General features: G+C 44.5%; 4 protein-coding genes across 4 annotated transcripts in view; 2 read left to right on the forward strand and 2 right to left on the reverse strand.

The window, feature by feature from the left end:
• Positions 1 to 2,328, forward strand: part of LOC309548692 (uncharacterized protein) — a gene marked incomplete at its 5' end in the record, with an annotated part of 106,730 nt that extends 104,402 nt beyond the window's left edge. Inside the window, one exon of the mRNA XM_082248652.1 lies at positions 2,147 to 2,328. The remainder of the gene's footprint in view (positions 1 to 2,146) is intronic.
• LOC309549117 (uncharacterized protein) overlaps positions 1 to 22,424 on the forward strand; it is a 4,285,597-nt gene that overhangs the window by 2,889,423 nt on the left and 1,373,750 nt on the right.
• The window catches only part of LOC309549120 (uncharacterized protein), a gene marked incomplete at its 3' end in the record, with an annotated part of 1,495,124 nt that overhangs the window by 234,664 nt on the left and 1,238,036 nt on the right, over positions 1 to 22,424 (reverse strand). The window lies entirely within an intron of this gene.
• LOC309549125 (gastrula zinc finger protein XlCGF66.1-like) overlaps positions 1 to 22,424 on the reverse strand; it is a 136,039-nt gene that overhangs the window by 81,093 nt on the left and 32,522 nt on the right. The gene's annotated exons all lie outside the window — the stretch shown is intronic.

Consider the following 22,424-nt stretch of genomic DNA (forward strand, 5'->3'; position numbering starts at 1 on the left):
GGAGACTAATGCTGATAGGCTTTTGCGGGAGGCTTTTTTTTTTTTTTTGACAGCTGCTCCCTCATAGATATGTAAAGAATCAAGCAAGTGTCATGTTAAGATCGTCAGGGGGAGTGAATCACGATCTCGATTCTGTTACGATTAATCGTGCAGCTCTACTCTATGTTGTACATTACATACTCCTGACCCCTGCACTGTATACTCTGTTGTTCATTACATACTCCTGACTTCTGCTCTCTCCCCTCTACCCACTGCTATATATACACATAATATAGATTCTCTTTTGTTACACCCATTTCCTACCAGCTGGACATTTTATATCTGATGATTTGATTGGAGGACAGACTTTTACATGTTGATAATAATGTGATAACATCCTCCAACTTTGGAACCTTTAACAGAAAGTGATAATGAGGGAGGAGTTAGTAACCCAATGATGGTGGTCTTCAGGATCAGTCCAGTCTTCATCTTGGTTGTTCTCCCCCCATCCTCACTCTCTGACCTCTGGTGAGGCTCAGCCCCGCTGTTATTCATGAATAAATCATGGACTAAATAAGGAAGTGCAGGACTTCTTGTGTTGGGAAGATGGCAATGAGTGATAGAGGAGGAGGGGACACTCGTCCTATAATCCCCTCATCATTGTCACTCCTATAAAAGACAGTACTCATTGTTTCCTCACTCTCTGACTAAGGTCCATGAATAAAGAAATGAACTGGTAGGAGATCAAAGGACCCATTTACTAGTTACCTTGAGGGGGGAATTGTAAGATCCTCAGAGAAAAAGCTGCCTGATGTGGGCGGAGTCCTGGTTTAGGGGAACCAATCTGCTGATGTCTAGTAATAATCTTTGTATTTCTATTTTAGTACATGGACGGGAGATGAGGAAAACCTCAGAGGATTGTCTCACTTTGTCTCCAGACTGTAAAGTAGAAGATGAGGACATCACACAGTATAGTCCAGGAGAAAACTCGGCTACCTCAAATGTCCATCCGGCACCACACAGTGTAGAAGGACCATCGTATTCCTCTTATCCTGAGGAACCTCAGACTGTGAGGGACAGTGCCGGACCATCGTATTCCTCTTATCCGGAGGAACCTCAGACTGTGAGGGACGGTGCCAGACCATTGTATTCCTCTTATCCTAAGGAACCTCAGACTGTGAGGGACGGTGCCAGACCATCGTGTTCCTCTTATCCCGAGGAACCTCAGACTGTGAAGGACGGTGCTTTTCTTCCAGCAGATAAGAGATTCTCCTGTACTGAGTGTGGGAAGTGTTTCCGTTTTAAATCCAATCTTAATGTGCATGAAAGGTCTCACACCGGTGAGAAGCCGTATTCCTGTCCTGAGTGCGGAAAATGTTTTTCAGTGCAGTCCCATCTTTCCAGACATCAGAGATTTCACACTGGTGAGAAGCCATATTCCTGTCCTGAGTGCGGGAAATGTTTTTCATTGCAGTCCCATCTTTCCAGACATCAGAGTTTTCACACTGGTGAGAAGCCGTATTCCTGTCCTGAGTGCGGGAAATGTTTTGCACAGAAGTTTACTCTTTCCGCACATCAGAGATTGCATACTGGTGAGAAGCTGTATTCCTGTCCTGAGTGCGGGAAATGTTTTTCAGTGAAGTCCGCTCTTTCCACACATCAGAGATTGCACACTGGTGAGAAGCCGTATTCCTGTCCTGAGTGCGGGAAATGTTTTTCAGAGAAGTTTACTCTTTCCACACATCAGAGATTGCACACTGGTGAGAAGCCGTATTCCTGTCCTGAGTGCGGGAAATGTTTTTCATGGAAGTCCACTCTTTCCACACATCAGAGATTGCACACTGGTGAGAAGCCGTATTCCTGTCCTGAGTGCGGGAAATGTTTTTCAGGGAAGTTTACTCTTTTCACACATCAGAGATTGCACACTAGTCAGAAGCCATATTCCTGTCCTGAGTGCGGGAAATGTTTTTCAGATAAGTCTAATCTTTCCACACATCAGAGATCTCACACAGGTGAGAAGCCGTATTCCTGTCCTGAGTGCGGGAAATGTTTCTCACAGAAGTCCAGTCTTTCCAGACATCAGAAATCTCACACGGGGGAGAAGCCGTATTCCTGTCCCGAGTGAGGGAATTGTTCCTCATTGAAGTCCTGTCTTCCTGCACATCAGGGGTCCCACACAACCCTGGAGGTGTATTAGTGCCTTGAGTGCGGGAAATGTCTTCTATATGAATGTTGGTGGACATGTGGGGAAGAAGCACACCCTGATATACACCTCAAATATACTCCATGGCTGATCTTCATCATGTAAGAAACGCTTCATAAGGAGATCAGAGATCACCAAAGACATGGATGAAGTGTTGTCCCGTGTTGGCCATTTTATAGCAGGAGAAAAATAAAAATGGAGTCCTTACCCATTGGCTGAGTACATTTTCTGCGGGAAGTTTTCACAAACACTTACAGATCTGGTTGTTATAAATGTGTTCATGAAATGTGTCCCGCATTCCCCCAGTCATGGTGAATTGGGATTTCCCATAATGGTCAGTTCCATCTAGTGGCCATAATGAGCAGTGTTCCTCCCCCCATAAGACCCCACCCCCATAAATGTTCAGGATAAGCCAATGGCTGCGTTCCTTTTTTTTTGTCCTCCTCACTTATAGGACCATTTTTGTATGAAGTTTTCCTACCTATTGGAAGTATTGGTGGGCGGGTCTGTTGCTGGGCAGCTGTGCGGGATGTCAGGAGCTTCCTTTGGTATCCAGAAGTCTTCCAGGATGTCCCGAGTGGTCATTGAGTCCCCAGCTATCAGCCGGGTGGTGTTATGGCACACATATGTAGAGGATCCATGCCTGGAGAGTGGGCCCTGCCATTGGCGGCCATTTGCATTGGCTGGGAGCCCAGCTGTTAGCGGGTGGCCATTAAGGTGCGAATACATATTCTGACAAATTTTAGGTTATTCCTAGATTCGGATGTATCCAAATCTCCAAATGAAATTGTAATGAATTTTGTTGAAATCTGTTTAAAATTTGTTTCGTTTTTTCATTTTCTAACGAATTCCAACTTTTCAGAATGATTCGAATTCGGATCAGTAAAAAAAAAACGATCAACCGATGCGAATTCTGTGTGAAGAAATAGCTGGTTGTTAAGCAGCAAGCCAGGGATCCGGCCGCCTGCATCCTTACCAACCATGACTCATCAGCTGTCAGCGGGCTTCAACACTGACAGATGAATGGAAAGAAAATAATGCCGGCATTGCCCGGCAATTGAACAAAACGGTGTGCTCCCCTCCCCCTTTCCATACCAGACCCTTCGGTTAGGGATAGACCGATATGGTTTTTTCAGGGCCGATACTGATATTTTGGTCACAACGTATCGGCCGATATTTTGTTCATTTAAAGTTTTGAAAAATGAAGACAATTTTTGACACAAATCTGGTACTGAACATGTTAATATTTGTATAATGCTTAATGGCTGGGTGGCACCCTGGGGTGGCTGGCTGGCTCCCTGTGGTGGGTGGGTGGCTGGCTGGCACCTTGTGGTGGGTGGCTGGCTGGCACCCTGAGGTGGGTGGGTGGCTGGTACAGGGCATGTGGGTGGCTGGTACAGGGCCTGTGGCTGTCTGGCACCCTGTGGTGGGTCGGTGGCTGTCTGGCACCCTGTGGTGAGTCGGTGGCTGTCTGTCAACCTGTGGTGAGTTGGTGGCGGGCTGGCACCCTGTGGTGGGTTGGTGGCTGTCTGGCACCCAGTGGTGGATGGCTGTCTGGCACAGGGGCTGTGGGTGGCTGGCTGGAAGAGAGCTGCCCCAAAACACCCCCCCATGTTGAGGGCATGTGGCCTGGTATGGGTTAGGAGGGGGGGAACTTGTTGTCCCCCCTTTCCTGACCTGCCGAACTGCATGCTCAGGTAAAGGTCTGGTATGGATTTTGGGGGGACCCCACACCATTTATTTTAAACATTTTTCTATTGCTGGGCAATGCCGGAATTCTTTTCTTTCCATTCATCTGTCAGTGGGGAAGCCCGCTGACAGCTGATGAGTCATGGTTGGTAAGGATGCGGACGGCCGGCTTCCCAGCCCCCTGCTTAACAACCCGATTTTCTTCACACAGAATTTGAATCAGTCGACCGTTTCTCGACCGATCAGAATTCCAATCGTTCTCAAAGCGTGTAATGAAACAAATTCTAGAAAGCGAAATAAAATAACTAAACAGATTTATCTGAAACAAAACAAATGTTTCCATTCTGCACAAGTCTATGATGTTCAGCTTAAATATTAATTAATATGGTAATTGATGTTGTAAGTTTAAATAAAGAGAAAGTAGTATGGCGGGTTTGCTATGACTAAATGCTTGTAGTGTGAAACGCATTGACAGTCTCCTCTCTCCTGCCATGTTGTCACTTCTGGATATATTCTAATAAAGGAGTATTTTGTTGGAACATGGTTGTCCATTCAAGTTTCTTTTGATGCCTCAGTGACCAGCTGGACTTGCACTGATTGTGTGAGCAGAATAATGTGCACCAACCTAGAATGGGATATATTTGTGGTTTTTCTTCACTGGTTTATTATTTTCCTCTTTATTATTTTATCTTCTGATTCTTCAATCAGTCCTCGCTGTCCTCTACTGTCTACACTGCTCCGGATTGGTCCCCTTACTGGGCAGACCCTTAGGCAAGAGCCTCTGTACTCCCGATACTCCTTTCCAGATTCTCGCAGTGCCTCAACTCCTCCAGTCACCTCTCCTGGACCTCTGGGCTCAGCTCCACACCTCTGGCTCACTAGGCTGACCACCTGTGGCCACACTCCAACCGTTTCAGAAGAGGAGGCAGCCGCCACCCTCATTCTGGGACTCTGCTTTCTGCCAAAGACCTCGTGCACCTGTGCCCCTGGCTTTTTATACCACACCCCACAATGCACCAAGACAGCAGTCTGTGCCAATCCCTGGGGCTGTATCAAAGCCTATGTCCTCATTGACCAGATTTCCACTGTCCAATGTGCCTCCCCATTGGGCAACATTTATCAATACCGCAGCAAACAAGTATGATATCATATAATCATATATAGGACTTGGGTGCATACTAACAATGGGCATATTTACACGGAGAGGCAAATGAGGTATGACTAATCTCATAAAAAAGGCTTAAATGTATTCACCTCATTGATGCCTGGGGGAATGGTAGCAGAGAGCATTTCAATTTGTTTATTGGTTTTTCTATTTATATATATTTTCAGTACGTTGTTGGATATTTATGGCTCTATCATACACGGTTGCCTATATCCTGTTTACCCTCTGAGTATTGCAATTTGATCCGTTTCCATCCTCCACTCTTCTTCTGTTGAGTGACTGCTCCCTATAGTGAATGATTCTATTCACATGGTCAGTATTTGTATATGCTTACATATATGCTTTTCATATAGCGTATGTTAGTATTATATATTCTCTTACTTTTTATCATTTATTTCAGTCAACCTTATATCGAGGTTTCCTTTCCTCCCACTGTTTTTATCTTCTTTTGTGATGATGATATCTCTCCATTTTCCTCTTGTCCTTTGACGAATACCATAGATGAATAGTATATATTGAATTGGATTTTGGTATGTTTCTATTATTTTTCCTTTATAGGTTTATATGTGATTATGTATGCATCTTTGTTCTTCTCTTTTTTTTCTTTTGTTGACTTACTTTTGGGAGGTGATCTACATGGGCGAGCCTCTGGGATGCGCTACTTGTTCATCTAATTTCCATTGCACCCCATACTTGCCTGGGAGGCGTTCCATCCCATTCCGGTGTGCCTGGTGGAGCTCTTCGGGTGGGCTTCTGTTCCTTTGGTCCATTCATACACTTACCTCATTCCATCACTCTCTTCATATTTAAAATAATTATTATGTCTAAAACAATGTAACAACTCTCTTTGTATTTATGGTTTGATATAATCACCATGAATACATTCTCTCTCTTGTGTATATATACATATATGTTTATTTGATGTTTGACTATGCATTGTTTCTACTATTTACAGAATATTCTCCTATATATATATATATATATATATATATATATATATATACCCTCCCAGTATAACCACTGAAGAAGCGGTATTCCCGTGAAACATGTTGGGTTGTTGTGTTACTAATGCCATTCCATTGGCTTGGGTCTTTTTTACAATCAGCGGTGACCACATTCTCAACAAAAAGAAGTAGAGAACTTGGCTCATTTTTCTACTTGAACCATTTCTAGTCCTATTCAGTATGTATAGTCTGTTTTTGAATATTTGTGTAATTTGTCTTATTTTATTTTTCATTTGAGCACAAATTGTATGTGTTAATTAATATGTACTTAATATTTATATATTTTTTTTATATACATTGTCTGACAAACATTCTATGTAGTACTGTGAAAGTCCTAAATATTGCCTCCTAAATATTTCCAGTTTATTGGCTATCCGGGATGTTGGTACTGTGTACACTTTGTTACATTTTTGTAGCATACTTTATTTGACTCCACAGAAACTGCTCTTCTAAAGCTAACAAACGATCTACTAACAGCCAAAACCAATGGGCACTATTCTGTACTCCTACTCCTGGACCTTTCTGCTGCCTTTGATACGGGTGACCCCCCTCTACTCTTCAAAAAACTCCACGCCTTTGGTCTCCGTGACTGTGCTCTTCACTGGTCCTCTTCCTACTTATTCAACCGCACCTTTAGCGTTACTTATGTAGTACCCTCCTAGGTAGGTGCTAGAGAGTGAGTATAGTTTTTGGCTCTGTCTGCCTATCAGAGGAGCGGCAGGGAAATCTATATTGCTTTCTGATAACAGGGAGCAGGATCTGTGAGTTAGGTTTGCACGGTGTGGGATTCATATGGTCTGAGGGAGTGTCCCCATTGTGCCCAATGGGGAGGCACATTGGACAGTGGAGGAAACCTGGCCAATGAGGACATAGGCTTTGATACAGCCCCAGGGATTGGCACAGACTGCTGTCTTGGTGCATTGTGGGGTGTGGTATAAAAAGTCAGGGGCACAGGTGCACAAGGTCTTTGGTAGGAAGCAAAGTCCCAGAAGGAGGGTGGCGGCTGCCTCCTCTTCTTAAGTGGTTGGAGTGTGGCCACAGGCGGTCAGCCTGGTGAGCCAGAGGTGTAGAGCTGAGCCCAGAGGTCCAGGAGAGCTGACTGGAGGAGTTGAGGTAGTGCGAGAATCTAGAAAGCAGTATCGTGAGTACAGAGGATCTTGCCTGAGGGTCTGCCCAGGAAGGTGACCACTCTGGAGTCTTGTAGTCATTGGACGGGTGTCAGCTGGAGGAAAAGAGGGTACTAGGTGAGTGCCCTGAAGAGAAATACAATAAGGAGCATTTACCTCAGATTTATCCGGTGGCAGGATGAAGTAGCGGCCTTGCTGCATCCTCAAGTTAGAAGTCCTCAGAATTGTGAATAGTTCAAGTGTCAAAGTATCCCACTCATCCCTTCTCCCATCCCAATATAAAATAAAAACAAAAAAAACATCAACCCCTAGACTGATCATTGACTGAGCCAAGAACATAAAGTGCTATGATTTCTGCTTGCAGTTGCTACGGGTAACCCAGGGGAATCCAAAATGTGTAAAATCAGCAGCCCTCAAGGGGGCAGTGCTACACTTCCAATTCTATTTTCTCCTCTCCTCTTCCTTTCTTTGTTGGGGTTCTCCAAGGTTCTGTTCTTGGACAATCTACACCTCCTCTCTGGGTCAGCTAATAGCCTTCCATGGCTTCTAATACCATCTCTACGCTGATGACCCCCAAATCTATTAATCCATCCCTCGGCTCTCTCCCTCAGTCTCCTCCCGTACCACTAATTTACTATCAGATATATCAGTCTGGATGTCTCACCACTTCCTCAAACTCAATGTAACCAAAACTGAACTTATAATTTTTCCTCCACCACGTGCCCCTTCCCCCGATCTCTCTGTTATAATCGATGGCACAACTATCAGCCCATCCCCGCATGCCAAAGTCCTAGGTATAGTCCTGGACTCTGAACTCTCCTTCAAGCCCCACATCCAATCACTGTCCAAATCTTGCCTCCTCAACCTCTGCAACATCTCCAAAATACGCCCCTTCCTAACCAATGACAAAGCTCCTAGTTCACTCCCTGGTCTCTCACCTCGACTACTGCAACTTCTTATTGGCTTACCTCTACATAGGCCCCTCCCCCCTTCAATCTATCATGAATGCTGCTGCCAGACTCATCCGCCTCACCAATCGCTCAGTGTCCACTACTCCTCTCTGTCAATCCCTCCACTGGCTTCCACTCACCCAACAAATTACATTCAAAATACCAACAACATCTTACAAAGCCATCCACAATTTAGCCCCCAGCTACATCACCAGCCTAGTCTCAAAATACCAACCTAATCGCTCTTTTCGTTCCTCTCAAAACCTCCTGCTCTCTAGCTCCTTCCTCCCATACTCGCCTCCTGGACTTTTCAGAGCCTCTCCAATCCTATGGAACTCCTTACCCCAATCTGTCCGATTATCTCCTACTCTTAGATGATCCCTGAAAACCCTCCTCTTCAGAGAAGCCTATCCTACCCACACCTAAAAACTGTACTTCCATTTTCTCCATCAGCCCATCCCCCACAGTTATTGCTTTTTGTCTCACTTGACCCTCCCTTCTAGATTGTAAGCTCTAATGAGCCGGGCCCTCTGATTGAATTGTATTGTCTTCCCTCGTTTTGTTAAGTTCCGCACAAGCTGTTGGCGCCATATAAATCCTGTATAATAATAATAATAATAATAATAATAATAATTTATTGAAGTATGAAGGAGATTTTGGATGGACTTTGATGTCACTTTATGGTTGATCACTGGATACTGATGAGGTGAAACGCGTCGATTACTTATCACAGATGTTATCACATCTTTTACTTTGATGATAAGAGGGCGGGATTTATGGATTTAAGGGGAGGGGTCATTGTATGTATCACCCATTTCCAGATGCTGGACGATGCAAGAAGCTGACACTCTATAAGAAGTCTTGTCTCTGCCAGCTGGGGAAATAGCGAGTGGGAAAACGAGTTTTTGAGGATTTGAATAGTAAACTCCTTCATTGTTCCTGGTCAGCTGGGGAAATATTGACTCCCAGACCTTCCCAGCCAGAAAACTGGTTGGAGGATTGGAATAGTAATCTCCTTCATTGTTCTCAGCTGGGAGTGTCGGGAGTTTCATTGACTTGTACCCAACTTCACTTCCACAACAAACTCTTCTCTAGGAATCTATGAATTGGGGAATAGATTGTGTCTGTGGCCCCAAAATTACCTGCACTGGGTTTTTTACTGACATTTTCTGTTTCCTAATCCAATGCCCTAATATCGTGTGACATAAAACATTGGAACTACCGCCATTTTATTCTCTAATAGGGAAATGGGTGCTAATAGGCTGCAGGAGATCTGCTGAGACACATAAAGGGAAATGGGTGCAAATAGGCTGCAGGAGATCTAATATGAAAAAAGGAGGGGGTTAAAAAGAAGATCTTCTAAAGCTTATTACCATTCACCCCTCCCCTTTTTTTCAGCAGATCTCCTGTAGACTATTAGCACCTATTCCCTCTGCTGAGAATAAAATGGTGGTGGAATTATTTTTCCTTTATTTAATTGTATTTTTCTATTAAGTTGTGTGTTCATATACCACCCACCAGAACATTATACCCACCCACCAGAACATTATACCACCCACCAGAACATTATACCACCCACCAGAACATTATACCCACCCACCAGAACATTATACCCACCCACCAGAACATTATACCACCCACCAGAACATTATACCCACCACCAGAACATTATACCCACCACTAGAACATTATACCCCCCACCAGGACATTATACCCACCCACCAGAACATTATACCCACCCACCAGAACATTATACCACCCACCAGAATAATATACCCACCCACCAGAACATTATACCCACCCACCAGAACATTATACCCACCACCAGAACATTATACCCACCCACCAGAACATTATACCACCCACCAGAACATTATACCCACCCACCAGAACATTATACCACCCACCAGAACATTATACCACCCACCAGAACATTATACCCACCCACCAGAACATTATACCCACCCACCAGAACATTATACCACCCACCAGAACATTATACCCACCACCAGAACATTATACCCACCACTAGAACATTATACCCCCCACCAGGACATTATACCCACCCACCAGAACATTATACCCACCCACCAGAACATTATACCACCCACCAGAATAATATACCCACCCACCAGAACATTATACCCACCCACCAGAACATTATACCCACCACCAGAACATTATACCCACCCACCAGAACATTATACCACCCACCAGAACATTATACCCCCCACCAGGACATTATACCCACCCACCAGAACATTATACCCACCCACCAGAACATTATACCACCCACCAGAATAATATACCCACCCACCAGAACATTATACCATCCACCAGAACATTATACCATCCACCAGAACATTATACCCACCCACCAGAACATTATACCACCCACCATAACATTATACCACCCACCATAACATTATACCACCCACCAGAATAATATACCCACCCACCAGAACATTATACCATCCACCAGAACATTATACCCACCCACCATAACATTATACCCACCCACCAGAACATTATACCAACCACCAGAACATTATACCCACCCACCAGAACATTATACCATCCACCAGAACATTATACCCACCCACCAGAACATTATACCCACCACCAGAACATTATACCCACCACCAGAACATTATACCACCCACCAGAATAATATACCCACCCACCAGAACATTATACCCACCCACCAGAACATTATACCACCCACCATAACATTATACCACCCACCAGAATAATATACCCACCCACCAGAACATTATACCACCCCCAGAACATTATACCACCCACCAGAACATTATACCATCCACCATAACATTATACCCACGCACCAGAACATTATACCCACCCACCATAACATTATATCCACCCACCAGAACATTATATCCACCCACCATAACATTATACCCCCCCACCAGAACATTATACCCCCCACCAGAACATTATACCCACCAGAACATTATACCCACCCACCAGAACATTATACCCACCCACCATAACATTATATCCACCCACCAGAACATTATATCCACCCACCATAACATTATACCCCCCCACCAGAACATTATACCCCCCACCAGAACATTATACCCACGCACCAGAACATTATACCCACCCACCATAACATTATATCCACCCACCAGAACATTATATCCACCCACCAGAACATTATACCCCCCCACCAGAACATTATACCCCCCACCAGAACATTATACCACCCACCAGAACATTATACCCACCCACCAGAACATTATATCCACCCACCAGAACATTATAACCACCCACCAGAACATTATACCCACCAGAACATTATACCCACCCACCAGAACATTATACCCACCAGAACATTATACCACCCACCAGAACATTATACCCACCAGAACATTATACCCCCCATCAGAACATTAGAACTATACTCTAGTATTGAGTAGGTCCCCCTGTTGCTGCCATCAAGGAATGGACTCCACCAGACAAAGCATCACACTGCCTCCGCCTCTTCTTCCCATAATGCATCCTGGTGCCATCTCTTCCCTAGGTAAGTGATGCACACACACACACAGTTGCCCACATCTCTTGCAGCCCCATACACCCCCCAAAACCAATCCAATTGTTTTGCCAATTGCTTAGCAGTGGGAGGGGCTTAATGGATAGGGTAAACAAAACCCAGACTTCCTAGTACTCATAAAATATGCTTTGATTGCTCAGCCTACCTTAAAGAAGAACTTCATTAAAATAGTCAGAGACTGCATAGCAACCAGCAACTGTTGAGACAATGAAGACTTTGGTGAGAAGTATATAATGTACATTATTGTGTATATAGTGCAAGAGAGTGTAATGTACAGAATGCAGGAGACAGGAGTATGTAATGTACAGAATGCAGGAGACATGAGTATGTAATGTACAGAATGCAGGAGACATGAGTATGTAATGTACAGAATGCAGGAGACATGAGTATGTAATGTACAGAATGCAGGAGACAGGAGTATGTAATGTACAGAATGCAGGAGACATGAGTATGTAATGTACAGAATGCAGGAGACAGGAGTATGTAATGTACAGAATGCAGGAGACATGAGTATGTAATGTACAGAATGCAGGAGACAGGAATATGTAATGTACAGAATGCAGGAGACAGGAGTATGTAATGTACAGAATGCAGGAGACATGAGTATGTAATGTACAGAATGCAGGAGACAGGAGTATGTAATGTACAGAATGCAGGAGACATGAGTATGTAATGTACAGAATGCAGGAGACAGGAATATGTAATGTACAGAATGCAGGAGACAGGAGTATGTAATGTACAGAATGCAGGAGACAGGAGTATGTAATGTACAGAATGCAGGAGACAGGAGTATGTAATGTACAGAATGCAGGAGACATGAGTATGTAATGTACAGAATGCAGGAGACAGGAGTATGTAATGTACAGAATGCAGGGGTCGGACTCTGCACCATCCACCCCCCCCCCAGCTCTATACACCCCAAATGCCCACCCAGCTCCATACACCCCCCCATCCACCCCAAATGCCCCCAGCAGCTCTATCCACCTCAAATGCCCACCCTAGCTCCATCCACCCCAAATGCCCACCCTAGCGCTATCTATCCCAAACACCCATCCAACCTCCAAACACTCCAAATGCCCACCCCAGCTCCATCCACCCCCCCATCCAGCTCCATTCACCCCATATGCCCACCCCAGCTCCATCCACCCCAAATGCCCCCAGCTCCATCCAACCCAAATGCCCCCTTTTGGGGGGGCGCAAATAGAAAAATGTAATAGGTATTGCTTTGCGGCAAAAAACGTTGTAAAAAATTGCATTACTTTGAGGTCACAAAAGTGTGAAAGGGGCCTTCAGTAATCAAGGTAGAGTGTGCCCCCTTCAATGCAGAGTGACCAGCGTGCCCCCTTTCAATGCAGAGAGACCAGCGTGCCCCCTTTCAATGCAGAGAGACCAGCGTGCCCCCTTTCAATGCAGAGAGACCAACGTGCCCCCTTCAATGCAGAATGACCAGCGTGCCCCCTTCAATGCAGAGTGACCAGCGTGCCCCCTTCAATGCAGAGTGACCAGCATGCCCCCTTCAATGCAGAGTGACCAGCGTGCCCCCTTCAATGCAGAGTGACCAGCGTGCCCCCTTCAATGCAGAGTGACCAGCTTGCCCCCTTCAATGCAGAATGACCAGCGTGCCCCCTTCAATGCAGACAGACCAGCGTGCCCCTTTCAATGCAGAATGACCAGCGTGCCCCCTTTCAATGCAGAATAACCAGCGTGAACCCTTTCAATGCAGAATGGCCAGCGTGACCCCTTTCAATGCAGAGAGACCAGCATGATCCCTTTCAATGCAGAATGACCAGCGTGCCCCCTTTCAATACACAATGACCAGCATGCCCCCTTTCAATACAGAATAACCAGCGTGCTCCCTTTCAATGCTGAGAGACCAGTGTGCCCCTTTCAATGCAGAAAGACCACCATGCCCCCTTCAATGCAGAGTGACCAGCGTGCCCCCTTTCAATGCAGAATAACCAGCGTGACCCCTTTCAATGCAGAATGGCCAGCGCGACCGCTTTCAATGCAGAGAGACCAGCATGACCCCTTTCAATGCAGAATGACCAGCGTGCCCCCTTTCACTGCAGAATGACCAGCGTGCCCCCTTTCACTACAGAATGGTAAACATATGCAAGGAAAGGATCCCCCTCGATGGGACTATGACTGACTGGTACTGACTTATGTATATATCAAAATATTATTTATTTAAATTATATAGACAATATGTACAAAAATTGGCAAATGGGCATAGTGATACACAGTTGCACAATTAAAATGTATTAAAAGAATGACGACTCTTTTTACAGTTCAGATAATTAGTGACTATTCCAACCTGAGGTATGGTGCTGGAGACCCTACGCGTTTCAAAATGAATCTTCCTCAGGGGTCTTTTGACCGTGGTTCCAATTTTTTATATAGTTTAAATATTCTATGAATGGATAAAGAAAAAATTAGTTTACATTATAATATAATATATTTATCATTACATTAAATGTTACCATACACATACCAAGTATTGCGTTACAATTCTGAAAAGGTCGCCTTAATTAAAAAATCGATCGTTTGACACCACCAGGAGTAACATGCCAAGGACTGTCTCAGAAAGCCACATAAACCGTCCTGGTCCCTCCTACTGCCCCCACGGGGGGAGTATGGGTTAGGAAATGCTGAGTGTAAATCTGGGGGAGACGGACGAGAAAAAGGGAGAGACTAACCATCACAGCATCACACGGGGTCCATACCCAAACTGCACCAATGCATCCAGTTTGCAATTCTGAAAAAATTAATTCAAAATATGTATATATGTATATATACACACAATAACAATTGAAACAATGGATCGGCGGTATGTATAATCATAAGTAACTATAAATTTATTGTACTTTTTAAAGATTTTGCATATTATATATTCAAATGTATCTATGTTGCTCTATAGCATACATGGATGCAGATATTTGATACTGAATATATTAAACATCTTCAACAATGGATTTATTTATCTATGTATTTAATTTCTAGAGATTCAAATGTATAGATATATCCACCTTCAATGTAGCAGGTGGCTATATTTTGGGGGGGGGGGAGAGGGAAAGAATCACACTTTGGGTTTGACATTCCAATAGGTGTACTGCTTCAGAAAAAAGCCATCTGTTTAAAATACAAAAAGAAATCATGTATATAATCCCAACATACCATACAGCGAAACAAAGTTTCATATGGTACTGTCAAAAATTTCCTTTTTACCTCCTTTGGATCGTCAGAAATTCCCAAGTGTGCCCCTGTCCTCCCGGGTGGAAAGCCTCAACACTACTGAGAAGCCTAAACTTTTTTATTTGCATCTGCCTTAATTGCAAAGTCGGATCAGCTGCTTCGGATCATGAAGAAAGAGCATATACATGGAACACAATGAAAAATCAGACAAAAAGAAAATTTCAAAAAGTTAGAGGGCCCCAGAAACAGGAGGACTATTCTTCTCTGTCTGATGCATCTTCAAACTCTTCTTTCCCTAACAGGTTTGATCTCCCCACACGTATAAAACATGGAGTAAAAAAGAAACGTAGCCCCCAAGGAGAGGGACCATACGAAAACTCGTACAAAAAACGAGTCACCGAAAAAGCAACACATCAGCCTTCCTCTTTGAAAACTCCACTGGTGGTAGGTAACACTATGGGTGGTTTGGTTTCTCCTTCTCCCTCTATACCTGCTCCAACTCGGGTTGACATACTCACTATCAACAACCACAATTTGCCACTTTTGAATGAGGGCAACACTTTTGATTTAAGTTCTACGTCTTCTTCCTCTTCTTTTTCTCGTCCTACTGTGGATCCTCCACCACCCATTTAACACAAGTTGACAAAAAAGATACAGAATCTACATTAAATATTGTAAATTTGTCTAGCTACCCTTTGAGTAATGTAGAGAAGCGTGTTCTGATGCGAGGTTTAAGTTTCTGTCCAAGCGAGGACATTGATAATTTTGAGGTCATCAAGGACCTTCAACTGTTCGCTAGAAAATTGATTCTAAAACAGATGTATACCAAAAAGAATCCAATACACAGTTAAGTAAAAAGGAAGAAGAGGCAGTTGATACCTTGGTGAGCCTCCTTGAGGAAAATGATCCTCCTGATCTTATTGATCAATTGGACCTGGAAAATCTATTAGTGGGGAAGAGGAGCAAAATGGGGATTCTTTGACATCGATAGCCACAAATAAAAACAAAAAGAAATCAGATTTCTTCCCTGCATTAAACACAAACCCTAATGTGCTAGCTTTCATTAACTTTACAACTAATGAAATAAAAAAGATCAAACCGAAAAAGTCGACAGGCAACTTGACACGAGAGGAATCGAAAGCGCTACGGGACTTATCAGATAACACAAATCTGGTAATAAAACAATCGGACAAAGGCGGCAACATTGTCATAATGGACAGTGAGACTTATACCAATATGTGTATGAAAATCTTAAACAACACAGAATGGTATAAACTAATAATAGCATCAAAAATTAAATCTTTCTACACTGAATTCTACCATCTAATTGACAACGCCCTAGCCAAGAATGTCCTCAACAAAAGTGACTGGGAATTTGTGCGTACAAAAATCCCATGCACCCCCACTTTTTATGCCCTTCCCAAACTGCATAAAAGCATCTCACAACCGATGGGGCGCCCCATAATTTCAGGGAATGGTTCACTTACCGAAAATTTAAGTCATTTCCTGGACAATTTCTGCGCCCATATGTCATGAGCCTGCCAAGCTATATAAAAGACACTATTCATTTACTTCAAAATGTCGAGGGGATACAAGTCCCCCCGCAAGCTTATCTGGTGGCTATCGATGTCAAAGCCCTCTACAGCTCCATTCCCCATGACAAAGGTCTCGCATGTATCAAACATACACTTTCACAAAATAGCCGATATGATTGGCCCCTCAACAATTTCCTCTTGGATTCTCTCAGCTTCATATTACATCATAATTTTTTCACCTTCAATGGTTCCCACTACCTCCAGGTACAGGGCGTCGCGATGGGGACAGGTTGTGCCCCATCGTACGCAAAACTGTACCTGGGGGAGTGGGAAGGATCCCTTTACACGGGAGACATTGGAAGTGGAGGTATGGACCATGCCATCATTTGGTTACGTTATATTGACGATGTCCTAATGATTTGGGACAGTAATCTTCATGAACTTGACCAATTCCTCACAAGATTAAATAACAACACCTTTAATCTAAAATTTACATCTAATTGGGATTTAAATACAATCACATTCTTGGATATTCAACTGTACAAGGATCCAGAAGGCTTCATACGGAGTAGCCTATACAGAAAGCCAACTGCGGGCAACTGCATATTACATGCCAGCAGTTTTCATCCGAAACCACTTATAAATTCCATACCTTTCAGCCAGTACTTAAGAATCAAGAGAAATTGTTCGAGCGAACAAGATTATAAAAAAGAAGCTGACAACTTAAGAAAGAGATTGTTAGATCGGGGATACTCCAAGTCATGTTTAAAAAAAAAGCTTTCCATAAAGCAAATGGCAAAAACAGGCAAGAACTGTTATTTAAAACGCGGACAAAAAAAGAGATAGACAATTCCCCTCGCATCATTACACGCTTCTCGAATCAACAAAGGGATGTCCAACGTATTATAAATACTGTAAGTACTGGCACCTCCTTAAAATGGACCCACATGTAAGCCAATTCATCTCTGACAAACCATGTTTTACCTTTAAGAGAGCAACATCATTGAAGGATAAACTGGTTGCTAGCGAATTCAAAACGGGACCCTCAAAGGACCCATGCAAATATCGGGGTACTTTTAAATGTGGTGGATGTCAGTACTGTCAATTTATGAACATTGGGAAAAAAATCACACTACCAAATGGAGATATGTATCGCCCACAATATTTTGCTAATTGCAAGACTCAAGGGGTGATATATATGCTCAAATGTGAATGTCCTGCTTTCTATAAAGGAAAGACAAAACTTGAGTTTTGGCAAAGGGCGTACAAACATATCCACTCAATGAAAACCAAAAACCCTGATTTACCTTTAGGCAGACACGTGATTCAGATGCATGATGGCAGATTTCCTAAAATCTCTTTTTTAATTTTGGATAGGGTTCATGCAGGGATTCGGGGTGGGGACTGGAACAAAGTCCTCCTCCAAAAAGAGCAGAGATGGATATTTAGACTCCAGGCCACCTCCCCCCCCCAGGTTTGAATGAGATGATCTCATATAAACCCTTCTTTGAAGGCTTTGTATCTGGGAAATCGGAATGGGGAATGACCTAATTCCAGAAAATCCTTTTTGTTTTCTGTACCTTTCAAAGAATTGAAAATCTATGTGTCAATGTATGTATTCATGTAATGCCTTGAAGCTTATATGTAATTTGGTTGACGCTGATCCAAATGGTCCATGACATAATTTTGTTCGTATCTAGATAAGGTCACCAAATCCCTAGAATATACATACCGAAATTGTATCTCATGGCCACTCGTGACACCATGTAGGCATAAACATATAGTCAGACTATACACAATGTACAAAATGGGATATGAAGATCATATTTGAATATTGGTATCCGTCTTACATATACAATACCATACCATATAACACCATGCTGACCTTTATAATAATGAAAAATCAAATTAATATAGTGTTACTAATAATGGCTGATATGCTAGTGACACCTCTGCTGGAGCTTGTTTGGTAAATTGGAAAATATGTATGATCTTCCATATATATACTCTTTGTCAATATGTTAAAATAGCCATCCTGTCTGTAAACACGCATTCTTGTGTTATCACGGATGAGTGTTATATGTTTGCACCTGGTTAGAGTAATTAACATCTTAAACAAGGTGAAGTGGCAACACTCTGGTTCTTTTCTAAAAACTGCATTCCTATGTTGATAATCATATCCTGATGAAGTCTTCTTAAATGTGCCATTGCTTTACACTCATTCTCTTGACTTCTTTTTCCCCCAGTGCTTTTTAAGATTGAATAAAGATCGATCGTGACACACCACAGGCATTATGGGAGTTGTATGCGGGAGAGGTCTCTGAGCGCCACAACGTCATTTCCACACTGTTGTGCTGGGAGTGGTCTGGGCGGAGCGGACGAGAGGGGCGTTCCTTATCGGCATCACCCGGCGCACGTAAGCCATCCACTCTGGCATATACATTGCCGTTGGAGATGGATGGCAATGCGGGATGAGGTGGCCTGTTTGACCGCTTCCCCCCACTTCTGTGCGTCGGTGGGAGAGCGATGCGGATCGTTACTCCGGGAGCGCCAGCAATGGGGTTGTCATGACGATGAACTGGACGCTTCACAGACCTGTCATGACTTGTAGCCCCAATTGGACATCGCTCTATGGGGCCGCCTTCCGCACCGCCCACCCAGGGGGCCCTCCAACATGCAGCTGATCCGACTTTGCAATTAAGGCAGATGCATATAAAAAAGTTTAGGCTTCTCAGTAGTGTTGAGGCTTTCCACCTGGGAGGACAGGGACACACTTGGGAATTTCTGACGATCCAAAGGTAAAAAGGAAATTTTTGACAGTACCGTATGAAACTTTGTTTCGCTGTATGGTATGTTGGGATTATGGTTACTACCTTCCCTCTATGTATATACATGATTTCTTTTTGTATTTTAAACAGATGGCTTTTTTCTGAAGCAGTACACCTATTGGAATGTCAAACCCAAAGTGTGATTCTTTCCCTCTCCCCCCCCCCCCCCCAAAATATAGCCACCTGCTACATTGAAGGTGGGTATATATCTATACATTTGAATCTCTAGAAATTAAATACATAGATAAATAAATCCATTGTTGAAGATGTTTAATATATTCAGTATCAAATATCTGCATCCATGTATGCTATAGAGCAACATAGATACATTTGAATATATAAAATCCAAAATCTTTAAAAAGTACAATAAATTTATAGTTACTTATGATTATACATACCGCCGATCCATTGTTTCAATTGTTATTGTGTGTATATATACATATATACATATTTTGAATTAATTTTTTCAGAATTGCAAACTGGATGCATTGGTGCAGCTTGGGTATGGACCCCGTGTGATGCTGTGATGGTTCGTCTCTCCCTTTTTCTCGTCCGTCTCCCCCAGATTTACACTCAGCATTTCCTAACCCATACTCCCCCCGTGGGGGCAGTAGGAGGGACCAGGACGGTTTATGTGGCTTTCTGAGACAGTCCTTGGCATGTTACTCCTGGTGGTGTCAAACGATCGATTTTTTAATTAAGGCGACCTTTTCAGAATTGTGACGCAATACTTGGTATGTGTATGGTAACATTTAAAGTGACACTTGATGAAAATAAATGGTAATGATAAATATATTATATTATAATGTAAACTAATTTTTTTCTTTATCCATTCATAGAATATTTAAACTATATAAAAAATTGGAACCACGGTCAAAAGACCCCTGAGGAAGATTCATTTTGAAACGCGTAGGGTCTCCAGCACCATACCTCAGGTTCCTCCATGTTGGAATAGTCACTAATTATCTGAACTGTAAAAAGAGTCGTCATTCTTTTAATACATTTTAATTGTGCAACTGTGTATCACTATGCCCATTTGCCAATTTTTGTACATATTGTCTATATAATTTAAATAAATAATTTTTTGATATATACATGAGTCAGTACCCGTCATAGTCCCATCCAGGGGGATCCTTTCCTTGCATATGTTTACCATTTAGTTAAGGGATGAGGGTAAACTAACTCAGTACTCCTTCTATTACATCCAACCTCCACACTCCCCTTTCTATCTTTCACTACAGAATGACCAGCGTGCCCCCTTTCACTACAGAATGACCAGCGTGCCCCCTTTCACTACAGAATGACCAGCGTGCCCCCTTTCAATACAGAATGACCAGCGTGCCCCCTTTCAATACAGAATGACCAGCGTGCCCCCTTTCAATGCAGAGAGACCAGTGTGCCCCTTTCAATGCAGAGAGACCAGCATGCCCCCTTCAATGCAGAGTGACCAGTGTGCCCCCTTCAATGCAGAATGGCCAGCGTGTCCCCTTTCAATGCAAAATAACCAGCGTGACCCCTTTCAATGCAGAATGGCCAGCGTGACCCCTTTCAATGCAGATAGACCAGCATGACCCCTTTCAATGCAGAATGGCCAGCGTGACCCCTTTCAATGCAGAATAACCAGCGTGACCCCTTTAATACAGAATAACCAGCGTGACCCCTTTAATGCAGAATGACCAGTGTGACCCCCTTAATGCAGAATGACCGGCATGACCCCTTAATGCAGAATGACCAGTGTGACCCCTTAATGCAGAATGACCAGCGTGACCCCTTAATGCAGAATGACCAGCGTGCCGTGCCCCCCCCCACCCGAGACCGGTGCACTTACCTGCAGCGGCTTCTCCTCAGTCCCCCGGCGTCTCCTCGAGTCCTTCTGCCTCCTCCTCGGCCAATGGCATGGTTTTGCCTTTCGGCCAATCAGGAAGACCCGCTTACTGATTGGCCAGGAGGAGGATCTGTGTGACAATAGCAAATTTTCATTCGCTATTGTCACACAATGGGTGGACTCGGGGTGCACTGCTCTGCACCCCGGGTCCACCCTTCTGATCGGGAGCCGAAGACGAGGGCGGAGCTGGGAGGAGGAGGGGGCGGGCAGCAGAGATGGACGGGAGGCATTATCTGACAGGATTTTCCGGGACTTCAGCCCAGCTCCGCGGGACCCCCTTCAAATTGCGGGACAGTCCCACGGATTTCGGGACAGCTGGGAGGTATGGGGGGGCAGTGTGACAGGAAGGGGCAGTATGGGAGACAGCATGAAGGAAGGGGGGCAGTATGGGGGGACAGCATGATGGGAGGGAGGCAGTGGAGGGCAGTATAGGAGGATATCATGATGGGAGGGGGACAGTGGAGGGCAGCATGGGAGACAGCATGAAGGAAGGGGGACAGTGGAGGGCAGTATGGGGGGACAGCATGATGGGAGGGGACAGTGGAGGGCAGTATAGGGGGACAGTTTGCCAGGAGGGGGCAGTATGGGGGGCAGCATGATGGGAGGGGGACAGTGGAGGGCAGTATGGGGGACAGCATGATGGGAGGGGGCAGTGGAGGGCAGTATAGGGGGACAGTTTGCCAGGAGGGGGCAGTATGGGGGCAGCATGATGGGAGGGGACAGTGGAGGGCAGTATAGGGGGACAGTTTGCCAGGAGGGGGCAGTATGGGGAGGCAGCATGATGGGAGGGGGACAGTGGAGGGCAGTATGGGGGGACAGCATGATGGGAGGGGACAGTGGAGGGCAGTATAGGGGGGACAGTTTGCCAGGAGGGGGCAGTATGGGGGGGCAGCATGATCGGAGGGGACAGTGGAGGGCAGTATGGGGGGACAGCATGATCGGAGGGGACAGTGGAGGGAAGTATGGGGGGACAGCATGATCGGAGGGGACAGTGGAGGGCAGTATGGGGGGACAGCATGATCGGAGGGGACAGTGGAGGGCAGTATGGGGGGACAGCATGATCGGAGGGGACAGTGGAGGGCAGTATGGGGGGACAGCATGATCAGAGGGGACAGTGGAGGGCAGTATGGGAGACAGCATGATCGGAGGGGACAGTGGAGGGCAGTATGGGGGGACAGCATGATCGGAGGGGACAGTGGAGGGCAGTATGGGAGACAGCATGATCGGAGGGGACAGTGGAGGGCAGTATAGGGGGAGGGGGGGCAGTATGAGGCGGGGGAAGCAGAG

The sequence above is a fragment of the Pelophylax lessonae genome (assembly GCF_965119305.1).
Source record: "Pelophylax lessonae genome assembly, chromosome: 3".
In the NCBI taxonomy this organism is placed as follows: Eukaryota; Metazoa; Chordata; class Amphibia; order Anura; family Ranidae; genus Pelophylax; species Pelophylax lessonae.